The following is a 14,740-nucleotide window of genomic DNA, read 5'->3' on the forward strand; positions in this document are numbered from 1 at the left end:
TGACTCTTTGCGACCCCATGGACAGCAGCACGCCAGGCCTCCCTGTCCATCACCAGCTCCTGGAGTTTACTTAAACTCATGTCCATTGAGTCTGTGATGCCATCCAACCATCTCCTCCTCCCACCTTCAGTCTTTCCCAACATCAGGGTCTTTTCAAATGAGTCAGCTCTTCCCATCAGGTGGCCAAAGTATTGGAGTTTCAGCTTCAACATCAGTCCTTCCAATGAACATTCAGGACTGATTTCCTTTAGGATAGGCTGGTTGGATCTCCTTGCAGTCCAAAAGATTCTCAAGAGTCTTCTCCAACACCACAGTTCAAAAGCATCAATTCTTTGGCACTCAGCTTTTTTTATATTCCAACTCTTGTATTGATACATGACCACTGGAAAAACCATAGCTTTGACTAGATGGACCTTTGTTGACAAAGTAATGTCTCTGCTTTTGAATATACTGTCTAGATTGGTCATAACTTTTCTTCCAAGGAGGAAGCGTCTTTTTATTTCATGGCTACAGTCACCATCTGCAGTCAGTCTGGAGCCCCCAAAAATAAAGTCTGCCACTATTTCCACTGTTTCCCCATCCATTTCCCATGAAGTGATGGGACCAAATACCATGATCTTTGTTTTCTGAATGTTGAGCTTTAAGCCACTTGTTTCCCTCTCCTCCTTAACTTTCATTAAGAGGCTCTTTAGTTCTTCTTCACTTTCTGCCATAAGGCTGGTGTCATCTGCATATCTGAGGTTATTGCTATTTCTCCCAGCAATCTTGATTCCAGCTTGTGCTTCTTCCAGCCTGGCATTTCACATGATGTAATCTGCATATAAGTTAAATAAGCAGGGTGACAATATACAGCCTTGATGTACTCCTTTTCCTATTTGGAACCAGTCTGTTGTTCCATGTCCAGTTCTAACTGTTGCTTCCTGACCTTCATACAGGTTTCTCAAGAGGCAGGTCAGGTGGTCTGGTATTCCCATCTCTTTTAGAATTTTCCACAGTTTGTTGTGATCGACACAGTCAAAGGCTTTGGCGTAGTCAGTAAAGCAGAAATAGATGTTTTTCTGGAACTCTCTTGCTTTTTCCATGATCCAGCGGATGTTGGCAATTTGATCTGTTGCTCCTCTGCCTTTTCTAAATCCAGCTTGAACATCTGGAAGTTCACGGTTCATCTATTGCTGAAGACTGGCTTGGATAATTTTTTTTAATTTTCTTAATTAATGATAAACACCTTCACCTTTCTCTCAGAGCCTGCCCTCATCTGTACCTTCCATTTCTTCTCTCTGTATCTCATCATATTTTGTAGAAGCCTCTGTGAGTGCACACTGCCCTGCCCTGTTTACCAGTACCACCATATAAATGGGGCTTTCCAGGTGGCTCAGTGGTAAAGAATCTGCCTGCTAAGCAGAAGATGCAGGTTCAATCCCTGGATTGGGAAGATCCTCTGGAGAAGGAAATGGAACCTACTCCAGTATTCTTGCCTGGGAAATCCCAAGGGTAGAGGAGGCTGGTGGACTACAGTCTATGGAGTCACAAAGAGTTGGACATGACTTAGTAATTAAAACAACAACAACCATCTAAAAAGGTGAGTTCTTTGTGGGCAGCAGCCGTGTCTTCTTCATGGCAGTAGTTCCTGTAAAATTGCCTCATGATGCTGTATGGTTGGTTGGCCCTCAGTTCTTGTTAAGTGAATGATTAAATGAGTGTATGCATGGCAAAAGGGAGATGCATTTATTTAGACCTTTTGGGCCTTCTCAGAGCTCATCAGCTGGGCTGTGCCCATTGTTTCTACTTACAGCTCCTACCAGGTTCCCTGAAGACCCAGTAACTCTGTGCCCATTTGGATTTTTGAGGGCAATCCCAATTGTCCCCATAAGACAGCACGTCCCAGAGGAGGGATGAAGACGAAGAGAGCCAACTCTCCATTGGGGGAAATCAAGGATGGGAGCTGAGCCACTCCTGCCCGGTTTCAACAGAACCCTCTGTTGTACAGGGAACAGTGGAGAAATTGTTCATCCACATCTCATTGCTCATGGAAATATTCCGACTGCAAAGTCAGCATCGGCTTTGATTTCCTGCCCTGGGAGGAGGCCGGGTCAAAAGGCAGGGGCCTGTGCAGAGTCAGAGGGCTCATGAGATGGGGTGAGAGGAGACCCCCACACCCCGTCTGTGTTCGGCAGTGGAACTTCTAGCACTGGGGGTGGTCAAGCCAAGCCAGCCTCGTCCTCTCCTTAGGCTCCTCTGAGAACTCCAGCCCCTCTTGGAACCACCACAGCCGGAAGTGTGAGGGTCAAAGCAGGCCTGAGGGTCTGTGCCCGGGGCCTGCACTTGCTTCCTTGAAAGGAACTGCACAGGGAGGGTCTGGAGTGCTGGGCCTCTGAGGGGCCTGAGGGTTAGGGAACCAGAGGCAAACCCAGCCATCTGAGTCCCCTTAAAGAGGACATCAACTAAAATAACCTGGGAAAGGCACTTCCAGAGCAAAAGTACGTCCAGTTGCTGTCTCAAAGCTAATTTTAAGAATGTCCTTTTCTCTTGAAATTTCATCACCATGACTCATCGCACTGCAGGCCAAGATTCTGAAGCTCTGAGTCAGATTGGGCCCTGAGAGCTGAGGCTCAATGGGAGTTTTACCTAAATAAAGCCTGCAAGCGGGCCTGCTGTGATAGATGCCTTAGAAATTTGCTAATTCAGCAATGCACACGCCCTGCACCTCTGCTGTTCACACAGTTGCCCGCAAGTTCCTGGGGCTGTTGGTGTGACCAGGCTTCTCTCAGGTGTGAGAACTTCCTTCTTCTTGCTCGAACCTTCAGCTAGTTTGTTTCGGTATCTTCCCCGTGAAGGTGGGTCCTTTCCTGTAGTCTGCTCAGCCCCTCTGTAGCCCCTTTTGATGTGATGTGCTGTGCTCAGTCGTGTCTGACTCTTCTTGACCCCATGGACTGGACCCACCAGGCTCCCCTGTCCGTGGGATTTCTCAGGCAAGAATACCAGAGTGGGTTGCCATTTCCTTCTCCAGGGGATCTTTCCCACCCAGGGATCGAACCCATGTCTCCTGCGTCTCCTACATTGGCAGGTGGATTCCTTACCACCGCACCACCTGGGAAGAGCCTTTTTGATATTTGCAGCCAAAATGGTGTGATGATTAAGCACAAATTCCAGAAAGGATCCAGACAGGGTGATGTTCTCTAAATGCCAAGCAAAGGGAATGGCATTTACATTGGGATTTTTGAAAGTCGCAGCTGGAAGGGGCCTCAGCTCATCACCTTCCCTATCATTATATAGAGATCCATGTTACCTAGGACTCAGATCGACAGCTTGCCCAAGGTGACCCAGCCATTAGGAGGAGGATCCAGATGTGAAGCCAGGGTCTGCTCACATCTTGACCTCTTGACTCAACTATTGCTGCTTTTGTTTACGCCGTATCCAGATTAATCTCTAGACTCTACAAAGCCTACATCTGGGTGTTGGGGGAGGAGGGGACATAGAGGAAAGTGAGGAGGCCAAGTTCAAGGCTGACCACCTGCTTTGGTGCCCCTTGAGCTCCAGGTCAGGGACCTGAGATGATGGTGGCTGTAACCATGGCAACAGGAGGCCTGAAGAGTGACCCTGGAGGGGAAGCTGGGACTGCTGGGGAGTGGCCCAGAGGCAGAGACCCGGTCTCCACTCAGGGATAGTGGCCACAGAAGGTTAATAAAAGTAAGAGACACGTGGAGCTTGGCCCAGGGGACCTTTGGCTTCTCAGCTGTCCCTGGGGCACACGGTGGGTGGTGCCCTTATCGTGAACGAGGGGGTGGGGCATGCAGGCATGTAGAGTAAGAATAGCTTTGCAGTCAGGTTGTTGAAGTCAGAATTTTGGTGGGGGGAGGTTGCCACAGAGGCCCACTCTCCTGAGGTAGAAAGGCTTGTCCTGGGGTCCCAGAGACATTACAGGAACCCAAGCTGGGCTCCATAACGCAGCCAAGACTCCTGGGGCCTAAAGTTGGGGCTCTGGCAGGAACCCGAGGGGCTAACCCCAGCTCTCTTCCCTTTGACTCAGTGTCCCTGCCCTGATCTCTCCATCTCTGTCTCTCTCTGATTTTGTACTCACTTTCTCTTGACATCTCTTCTTCTTCCTGTGCATCCATGCTGTTTTCCCCTCCCTCTGCCTGTAGGTCTCCTCACTTTTGTTAACGTGTGACCCAGAATGGCTGCTCCTGTATTAAGTGCATCTTAACAGCCTTCAGCTCAGCTTCCATGACTTGGTGGCTATAATTTTCTAGACTCTAAAATCTAAAAGAGGAGCCCAGTGGGCCCAGATCGCATTTCTGAGCCTGGCTGCACGAGTCATAGGCTGCTGGCCATCCCACGGATTAGCTGCTCTTGTGTCAGACCTCCAGCCTCATGCCATCAACTGTGGCCATGGGCGCAGTCAGTCAGCCGGGAATGAGACAGAATAGACGAAGGAAGGTTCCTGACCTGCAGAGCGTCATCTGTACATTCAGCTGAGCCACTTCCAAGACACATGACTCTGGGCAAGGCGTCTTCTCTGGACCTTAGTTTTCCTCATCTATAAAATGAGGGGAATAATACCTACTTCCCAGGATTGTTAAGTGAAAAGTGAAAGTGTTAGTCGCTCAGTCGTGTCCAACTCTGTGTGACCCCATGGACTGTAGCCCTCCAGGCTCCTCTATCCATGGGATTTCCCAGCCAAGAATACTGGAGTGGGTAGCCATTCCCCTCTCCAGGGGATCTTCCTGACCCAGGGATTGGACCTGGGTCTCCTACATTGCAGGCAGATTCTTTACCATCTGAGCCACCAGGGAAGCCCAGGGTTGTTAGGAAGACCAGATAAATATGACATGTAATCAAGCCACGCCAGGCCCATGGCAAATACCCAATAAATTATCGCTATTATCCACCGGAAGTGATTTAGAAGAGCTGGAGTCTTGGGTACGCACAGGACATTTTGGCCTATGTGGCCTTTTGAACTTCTCCCCCTTTTGTCTTTCTCCATCGGGAATCGTGTTCTCTTTCCCCTCTTGATGTTTGTTAATTTCTCCCTTGTTGTCAGTGCTGTAACCCAATGCTTGAGGATTTCACAACAGGATGCACTGGAGCCAGTGTTTTCCATTTGGATATGACTTCCATGTTCTTGCCTTGCTGTTGTCAATAACTTTAAAAGGGTGGAGGGTGTGGTTTACTGTACTGAATACGGCTGTGATCTGTGTTTTTGAAAATTGCTCGGGCAAAGGAAGGAAGTTGTCTGTGATGACACTGCTGGCTTTTATAACATAAATATGAAGCTCTGTGTTGTTGTTTGGCAAAATTCCCAAAATTTCCCTCAAGAAGCTCAGGCCAAGTTGAGAGTCAACTTCAGAGTGCAGAGATATATTTAATAAAAGGCAAAAATTACTCCAGATGCCAGAAATTGTTATAAACAAATACCTTGCCAAACATGCACAGCCTTCTTTCTCTCTCCATCAGTTCTCTATCTGTACACATTACATAGTCATTGCCTGGAACGTTGAATGGGTGAGCTGTGTTCCTGAGAATGTCAGTGTGAGGGCGGGTCTGGAGAGTGGGGTAGGTTACTGGAGGTTGGGGGAGTTTGGGACAAATGAGGGAAAGGGTCAATAAATGGAGACCAGGTCCTAAAATGAAGATCATGGCATCCGGTCCCATCATTTCATGGCAAATAAATGGGGAAACAATGGAAACAGCAACAGACTATTTTCTTAAGCTACAAAATCACTGTGGATGGTGACTGCAGCCATGAAATTGAAAGACCCTTGCTCCTTAGAAGAAAGGCTATGACAAACCTAGACAGCATATTAAAAAGCAGAGACATTACTTTGTTGACAAGTATTGCCCAAACTATGGGTTTTCCAGTAGTTATGCACGGATGTGAGAGTTGAACAATAAAAAAAGCTGAGCACTGAAGAACTGATGCTTTCAAATTGTGGTGCTGGAGAAGACTCTTGAGGGTCTCTTGAACAGCAAGGAGATCAAACCAATATCAACCCTAAAGTAAATCAACCCTGACTATTCATTGGAAGGACTGATGCTGAAGCTGAAGCTCCAATACTTTAACCACCTGATGCTAAGAGCCAATTCATCAGAAAAGACCCCGAGGCTGGGGAAAATTGAGGGCAGGAGGAGAAGGGGACAACAAAGGATGAGATGGTTGGATGGCATCACTGGTTCAATGGACATGAGTTTAAGCAAGCTCCAGGAAATAGTGAAGGGCAGAAGCCTGGTGTGCTGCAGTACATGGGGTCCCCAAACAGTCAGACATGACTGAGTGACTGAACAACAACAAGTCCTAACAGCCATGGTCAAGGCAAGCCTGTACTAGGTTAGAGCAGGGAGACAGATGTGTTGCAAAAACCGAGGGAGAATCTGTGGTGAAAAGCCAGGTCATTCTAAAGATTTCAGTAAGGCCTGCAGGACCCGGACTGAATTCATGGGCATGTGAGCTGTCGGGTTGCACGGGGTCCCACCCTCAGAAGGGCCCCATGCTTACCTTGGTGCTTTGTTGTTGATGTCTTGATATTCTTAAGAAGTTTTAAACATGAGACCCTATATTTTAACTTTGCAGCAGGCCTTGAAAATTATGTTGCTGATCCTGGCCAGGGAGCACTGAACCAAAGACTCATCTCCAGAAATACAAGCTGGCATGAACAAGAGAAGCATGATGTAGTTACCCCTCCTGGTTATTAGGGCTGGGGACAGGGGCAGTCATCAAGTGATTTTAGAACCTAATATTATAGAACCAGGCAGAGGTTAGGGACCCAGCTTGAATAGGCAAGGACCTTGGCGGCAACTGACACTGCAGTAAAACTGTGTCTTGAAGCGTGCCTCGTGCCTCGGGGGAATTGGCGCACAGAGCACTGGGCTTAGGAAAGCTGCGCTGGTATCCGGTGTGTATCCGCCAATCAGCTGTGGCCCCCAGCAGAGTCTCACGGCCACAGCCAATCAGCAGAGAGGAAGAGTAGTCCAGGCAAAGGAGGTCGCCCATAGATGGGGCTACGTGTAGATGCTAGCTTTGGCACTTACAGATGTTGTGGCTTCAGGTAAGGAAGGCTCCTTACTTCTCTGAGCCTTAATTTCTTCATCTATGGAATGACGAAAACAATACCTATTCACAGTTGATGAGAAGGTTCGATAAGATATGGTATATAAAATTTCTACTACTTCACCTGCACCGGGTAAATAATCTACAGTTGCTCTTATAGCCTATTGTTAATTTAAGAGAGCCAGAGTTAATAAAAGTAGGTTTTAATCCCACTGGCTGTGGGATTAAATCCCCTTGGGCAAACCACTTTGCATGTCTGAATCTCAATTTCTTCATAAGTAAAGGGGAATAAAAACCCAAGGCCTGAGACAGTGTCTTGCACATAGTAGGTACTCACTAAATGCATATTAAATGTTCTGCTACACTGCAACAAAAGATATGAGAGCTATTTGCAAAGCTGCAAAGGGCTTTGCCACTGTATTATCTTTTTGTTGACTTTAGAGAATCAGATTTATTACTTGGCAGGGTAGGAATCAAATAAGGTTGAGATCACCTCACTCTGAAAATAAAATAACTTTCTGAGTGCTTGCCTCCCTTGGGATTTGGGTCAGTCTTTTGTTACTGGCATCAGCACATAGCTAACTAATCCAAATGTAACCAAACTGGGCTGGGAGTCTTTGCATTGCTTTTTTTCTTCCAAGTTTTTCTTTCTAGAATAAAAGGGAAATGGTATTATCACATGGGTTACCACAAATCAAAAAGTATAATTAATGACAAGACATTCAATCTGCATGTACCTACATCAAATGGATTCAGAGCATGTCCTTCCTTTTCATGACAGCTCATGAAGCATGAAGACTATTTAGAGAGGATGACAAAGTCTCATTCATTAGCCTCTGGGATGCCAAGAGGGGAAGTGACTTATGTACAAGTGACACAAAGCACATATTTTTCTTGTTCTGAGTTTACATATTCCACATAGGATTAAAGGAAACCCTGTGTCACCAGACTACATGCCTTGGAAGAGAAGAGTTCTGGGCTGCAAGGATAGAATAACAACCTGAACACTAAGACACCAAAGGTCAGCTTCACTGAAATGAAGGGACCTTGAGATTGAAACGATTCTTAAGGCATTATATACCTTCTGCCTCAAATGATGGAATAATATGACCAACAGTTGCTACTGAGACCAACCTGCGTAGACTTCCACCAAAAATCTGTGTTCCTCCTTTTATTATAGACAGCCGTAGCATCTCTATCAAAGGCCAAGTTTCCCAGTCTTCTAGCAGTAAGTGTGACTGTGTCGACAAGTTCTTTACAATGAAATGTGTTGTAATTGATGTGTGTATGTATCTTCTTTGGAGAACTGTGCATATAAATCTTTGGCCCGTTGCTATCTGAATTGTCATTTTCTTCTTGAATTTCTGGTTGAGTATGATAGTTCTTTATATATTCTGATAATAGTTTTCTATATATATATTATTTTTCTCTTATCAGATATATGATTTGCAAATATTTTCTCCCATTTTGTGTGTTGTCTTCTCACTTTCTTGATGGCATTTGTGAAGCACAAAGGTTTTAATCGATGAAGTCCATTTTTTCCTATTTTTTCTTTGTTGTTTGTGCTTTTGGTGCCATAGCTAAGAAAGCATAGCCTAATTCAAGGTCACGAAGATTTACACCTATGTTTTTTTCTAAGACTTTCATAGTTTTGACTCTTACATTTTCAACTTTGAACTATTTGAGTTCATTTTTGTATAATGGTGTGAGGTAGGAGTTTAATTGCTTCTAGAATCATTCAAACATTCTCAGAGAATTACAACACCCCCTTTTATGCCACACTGTCCATTTGTGTTTTTATGAGTTTTGGCAGTCTGTATAATCAGTGTGTGTGTGTGTGTGTGTGTGTGTGTGTGTGTTTTCAAAGCTCAACAAAAACATATCTTCCTTTAGGGTAGCAAGTATTCAATGAACTTCTGTATCTGTAGCACTCAAAACAATAGTTTAATGTTTGTATACTGTACTAGAACTAGTCAGTACCTTTTTCTCATCTATTGTGCTATTTTATTTTCACTGAAATCCTAAGGTAGGTGATGCTCATGGACCTAGAAGCTAAGAGATGTTAACATGGCCAAGATCACAATATTACTAGTAAGTGAATTATAGACATAAAACCAGGTTTCCAGGTTACGTGCTCTTCCTGTTCTATATATTTATTACTATGGTGAAATGGAGTGCTTTAAAAATAGTTTCATTAATTTATTCATATAGTCTAGAAACATCTAGTGAGCCTCCGTTATTTGCTAGGCATTGTGCAAAACACTGACAAGAAATGATGAGCGACAGTGGACATAGGTCTTTTACTTGTGAGATGGACTTGATGGACAATCAAATGGTCACACAAATACATTCATAATTACAGTTGTGATCAGTGGTAGAAGGTGGACTTGCATGCATCATTATGAGTAAATAATGAGGCGATCTGACTAGTAAGATAGGTCAGGTGACGATTCTCTAGGAAGTAGTACTTCACTGAGATATGAAGTTAATAGGAGCTAGGTGAAGAGCAAGTAAAGAGCATTCCACACAGAAATAATAGTCTGTGCAAATGTCCTGTGGCAGCATCCGCCATCTGAGAAATCTAAGGATTTTGTCTACTCCATTTAAAATGTATTCGTTAAAACAATATATCACAACTGAACAGGAAAATGATGCAGTGTACACAAAAAGGCAAGTTCACCCTAACTTCTTTAAGACCTAATTTATCCATGTCTTTGCTTTTAAGCTCCTACATCAGAAAATAAAGAGGAGAACAAAAAAGGAAATGATATCACTGTATACACCTAAATCCATGCAGTTGATCAACAGGAGAGTTTGTTGAGTATTTCAAGGACATGGGGATGTTCTTCTCTTCTCTGGGATGGTCCTCAGAAGAATAAACGTCCTCATTCCTTTGAGGGCTTGTGAGGCCTGTGAACTTGTGTGTGCGTGCTAAGTCACTCAGTCATGTCCAACTCTTTGTGACCCCACGGACCACAGCCTGCCAGACTCCTTTGTCCATGGGATTTTCCAGGCAAGAATACTGGAATGGGTTGCCATTTCCTCCTCTAGGGGATCTTCCAGACCCAGCAAACCCACACCTCCTGCATTTCCTCCTTTGGCAGGAGTGTCACCTGGTAGAAGCCTTAACGCCATCAGGGCAGTCCCCAGGGTCCTGTTTCCAGGCAGAGTAAGCTGCTTTGCTCCAGGGTTATCAGGCACATTCCCATAAGTATCCCTGCATTAACCAATTCAAGTTCTGGATTAAAGGCAATGAATTACCATGAGGATTATCTGTGATGTTGCTGCTTGCAGGAGTTTTAACAGCCAATTTGGAATCCAACACTGTTATTGAATTTAGAGGGGAAAAAATATTCACATTTAAGAAGCATACTTCACCCAGGGAGGATTAATCATTATGGAGGAGGAGACCTGGGATGACTGGCAGGGGAGGAATGTCTGGGAGGAACTGTGGCCTGCTAATTTAATTAGCATCCGCACTTCTATTTGATTTCCTTCCTTGTCTAGGAATTTTGCTTGGTGTCGTATGTGCTTAGTCATTTTGTCATGCGTCAGTCACTAGGGATCCAAGCACTGATGGGAATTGGGCTACACAGAAGCCTAAGAAACAGGTCCTGCCTTGTAAGGAGTAGCCAGCAGAGAATCTGATCCCAAGAAGTGCTTTAAAAACGTCAACTGAAATGAATAGTACTTCATAAAATTAAATGTGCTCATTGTTTGGGGGAGAGTGAAAAAAGCAGTTATCCTGTAATATAACAGCTTCTTTTTCCCCTTAGAGATGCAGGGTTTTATAGAGATTAAGGGTTCTGGATTTAGAGAAATTGACATGAAACCCAGGCTCAAATCCTGTCTCGGTCAACAGTCACCAGTGTGACTTTGAGCAAACTGCTTGACATCTATGTGCCAGTTTCCTCATCTGTCCAATGAGATTAAGGCTAGTACTTACCTCAAAATGTTAAAAAAAATTTACAAATGCTCGTATATGTAAAGCACTTAGTCAGATGTTTGATACATATGTTCAATACTAAGAGCATTTTGAATTGCAAAGGACTTAAAAGGGCTCAAGGATCACAGAGAAATAAGAGTAGGAAGTTCTCCATTTGAATGACTGAAGATCCGGTTGTGATTTGTGGTGGACATGAGGATGGGTGGGTGGATGGAGGGGTGGATGGATGGATGGGTGGATGGATGGGTGGGTGGATGGATGGGTGGGTGGATGGGTGGGTGGATGGGTGGGTGGGTGGATAGGTGGGTGGGTGGATGGGTGGGGTGGGTGGGTAGATGGGTGGATGGATGGATGGGGGGCTGGATAGATGGATGGGGGGTGGATGGATGGATGGGGGGGTGGATGAGTGGATGGGGGGTGGATGGGTGGGTAGATGGATGGGTGGATGGATGGATGGATGGGTGGGTGGATGGGTGGATGAGTGGGTGGATGGATGGATGGATGGGTGGGTGGATGGGTGGATGAGTGGGTGGATGGATGGATGGAGGGGTGGATGGAGGGGTGGGTAGGTGGGGGGGTGGATGGAGGAGTAGGTGAGTGGGTGGGTGGATGGAGGAGGGGTGGATGAGTGGATTGGGGGTGGATGGGTGGGTGGATGGATGGGTGGATGGGTGGATGGGTGGGTGGATGGATGGGTGGAGGGGTGAATGGAGGGATGGGTAGGTGGGGGGGTGGATGGAGGGGTAGGTGGGTGGGTGGGTGGATGGAGGGGTGAATGAATGGATGGATGGGTGGGTGGATGGGTGGGTGGATAGATGGGTGGATGGGTGGATGTATGGCTGGATGGATGGAGGGGTGGACAGATGGATGGGTGGGTGAGTAGGTGGATGAATGAGTGGATGGCAGGATAATGGCAGCACAGGAGAGGGGTTAGCCCAGGGTCTATTGTTCTATCTGGCCTCAGCAGAAGCTATTTGCATGTCCTACTGGATTTTATGTCATCTATAGGATGGGAAGGGTGTGGCAAAGCACCAGTGTGAGGCACTGTCTTTCTTTACATTTCTGCACAACCCACCATGCATGATTCTGATACAGCGAAGCATCAACATACCAGGGTTTGGGGGTTTGATGAGGGAGGGCCAGGTAGGGAAGCAGGATGGTCGGGGAAGGCATTAGCGGTGGTGGAGGCATTCAAGTGTCTTGGAGCAATGTTCATCAGCAAGGAGGCTACTGCAATAGGACAAGTTTGAACTCGTTCTTAAGTTCTTACCAGACTTGTAATCTTGAGAAAGTAAGGGCTTCCCAGGTGGCACTAGAGGTAAAGAACCCGCCTGCCAGTTCAGGAGATGTTCAATCCCTGGGTGGGGAAGATCCCCTGGAGGAGGGCATGGGAGTCCACTCCAGCGTTCTTGCCTGGAGAATCCCATGGACAGAGGAGCCTGGCAGGCTACAGTCCATGGGGGTCACAAAAAGTCAGGCAGAACTGAAGCGACTTGTGAGACCTAGGGACTCCATCAAATAAGAGGGGATCTTTGAGGAAGAGTTGAGATCCTGCAGGTGGGGCTGTGAGCTTGCAGAATTTGGGTGTTCGTGCGAATTTATTCATTCTCACAGTTTGCTTGGGCTTGAGGACATTTTGTTGTTGTTTTGGGTTATACTAAGTCTTAAGCATGCACAATTATTTCTTCCTTTTAAAGGTTCTGCTATGAATTGTAATCATCTTATTTACCACTTTCAGTGACAATTTGAGAAGGAAGAAAAATAACATCTAAGTGTCAAGGAAGACATATTTATCCTCTTCCAGCTTGGGTCTAGTGATTGGGACCTGCAAATTTACTGACAATAAGCCAATTAACAGGAGAAGAGAAAAGGTGTATTTACAGGGGGTTAATTGCAGCTGTGTTTTGGGGGAGCTTCTGCTTCAGTTAGATATGAAACATTCAGATAAGATTTCTTTCTGCATCATTTTAGCTCAGATGTTTTCACCTTACAATAATCTTTACACTAATTCTGAGGTCTGTACAGTTCCCTACACACCTTATCAGATACTGTGCTAAATTTAACTGTATACCGTTACTTTTCACAGGTTTTTCTGTAAGATGTCTCTCTTTTATTTATTTATCTTTTCACAAACAAACCTAGAATTGAGGATCACATAGGTCAAGTGACTTACCCACTATTCTTTAAAATGATGATGAATGGTATTCGGTGTGTGACATGCTCCCATGAGTCACACATTTCTTGCATGCTATGTATGGCATGACCCCTCTCTCTTTTCTTTTTTAAAAAATATTTATTTATTTATTTATTTATTTATTTGGCTGGACCAGGTCTTTGCTGGGGCATGTGGGATCTTTAGTTGAGGCATGCAGGATCTAGTTCCCTGACCAGGGATCCAACCCAGACCCCCTGCATTGAGAGTGCAGAGTCTTAGCCACTGGACCACCAGGGAAGTCCCATGACCCCTGTATTTTGACTGAAGAAAGTATATCAGTAAACAGTGTGTGTGTGACACTGATGTTATTATCAGTATAAGCAGGTGCTTATATCCTCTGTAATGTATTTTTAAAGACAATAACTAGCAAGCATCATTTATCTGTTTATTTTTTCTAACAGGTGACTTGTGATGATTTCCACAGGCTGTCTCATTCACCTGTACGTCCTAACACCTCAGCCGAGAATGCTGCCCTGCCCTGCGCCATTGCCCAGGTGTATAGTAGAATGCTGAGACCCATCAAATTACCCACCCCAGGGTATCAACCAGACTCCCAGGTGGTGTTTGGAAAACCTCCTCCACAGCCAATGGACTGGCGAGCATCCTTTGTCAACTGATGCTGTGTTCACATTTCAGGTCCAGGGGTGGGTGGATCCCCCACAGTGGATGGCTGCTTGGTTAATGAGTCCCCTGTGAGCAAATGTCCTTAAAGTCAGCTAGATTAAAATAACACCCTACTCTCCATACACTACTGCCCAGAGTACAAGAAAAATAGATTTAATACGTATATCCAATTTATTTCTGCCAATGAGCCATCCTTAGGAAAAGAATGCACAGCCTGAAAATATGTGTTCTCAGACTGAAGCGACTTAGCAGCAGCAGTAGCAGTAGCAGCAGTGCTGGGATTTCCCTTCCTGGGTCCCTTTATCCTCACAGGGAGTTGAAGGGCAGCAGAGAGCCCTCCTCCAACTTCCTCTTCAGTTTCTCACCCATCATTCTCTTAGTCTCTTTCTTCCTCCCATCTTTGCTGGAAACATGGAAGAAACATATCCACTGCATGTAATACACAAATCTCTTCTTGCCAGGTTATGTGTCTGTTGCCCAACTAAAGGAAAACAACTTGAAGGCAAACACTATATTTTTCATCTCTACCTTCAGTTTGCAATAGTATTCAAGAATAAATTATGCTGAATAAATAAACCAGAGTAGCCCTCTTTCCTCATTGTATAAACAATCTCTCATGGCAGGCAAGGGCTTATTTATAAGTCATATAGTAATAATAGCAGGCATATATTAAGAACTAACCATCTGAGAGTGTTTTTATATATTGAGGAATCCTGGATTCCCAAGCCTCACTCATGTCAGCCAAATTCTAATTACTCATGAGCCAGGTCTATCCGAAATAATGTGGAGCTTACAAGAAACATGGGGACTAAACCACAACCTCTATTGTCAAGCAACTTCAACTTTCACATGAAAGTCTGAAGAAACAAAATGCACAAATGTTTTATTTAATATAAAAATCATAGATATT

The 14,740-nt window shown here is 45.1% G+C and overlaps 1 long non-coding RNA gene across 2 annotated transcripts in view; it reads left to right on the top strand.

Annotated features, from left to right (window-relative positions):
- The window catches only part of LOC138426364 (uncharacterized), an 81,016-nt gene extending 66,610 nt beyond the window's left edge, over positions 1-14,406 (top strand). For both annotated transcript variants that reach the window (XR_011251568.1, XR_011251569.1), the window contains exon 3: positions 13,608-14,406. This is a non-coding gene — a long non-coding RNA (uncharacterized lncRNA). The remainder of the gene's footprint in view (positions 1-13,607) is intronic.
- The last annotated feature ends 334 nt before the right edge of the window (positions 14,407-14,740 follow it).

This window comes from Ovis canadensis, chromosome 21, assembly GCF_042477335.2.
Source record: "Ovis canadensis isolate MfBH-ARS-UI-01 breed Bighorn chromosome 21, ARS-UI_OviCan_v2, whole genome shotgun sequence".
Lineage (NCBI taxonomy): Eukaryota > Metazoa > Chordata > Mammalia > Artiodactyla > Bovidae > Ovis > Ovis canadensis.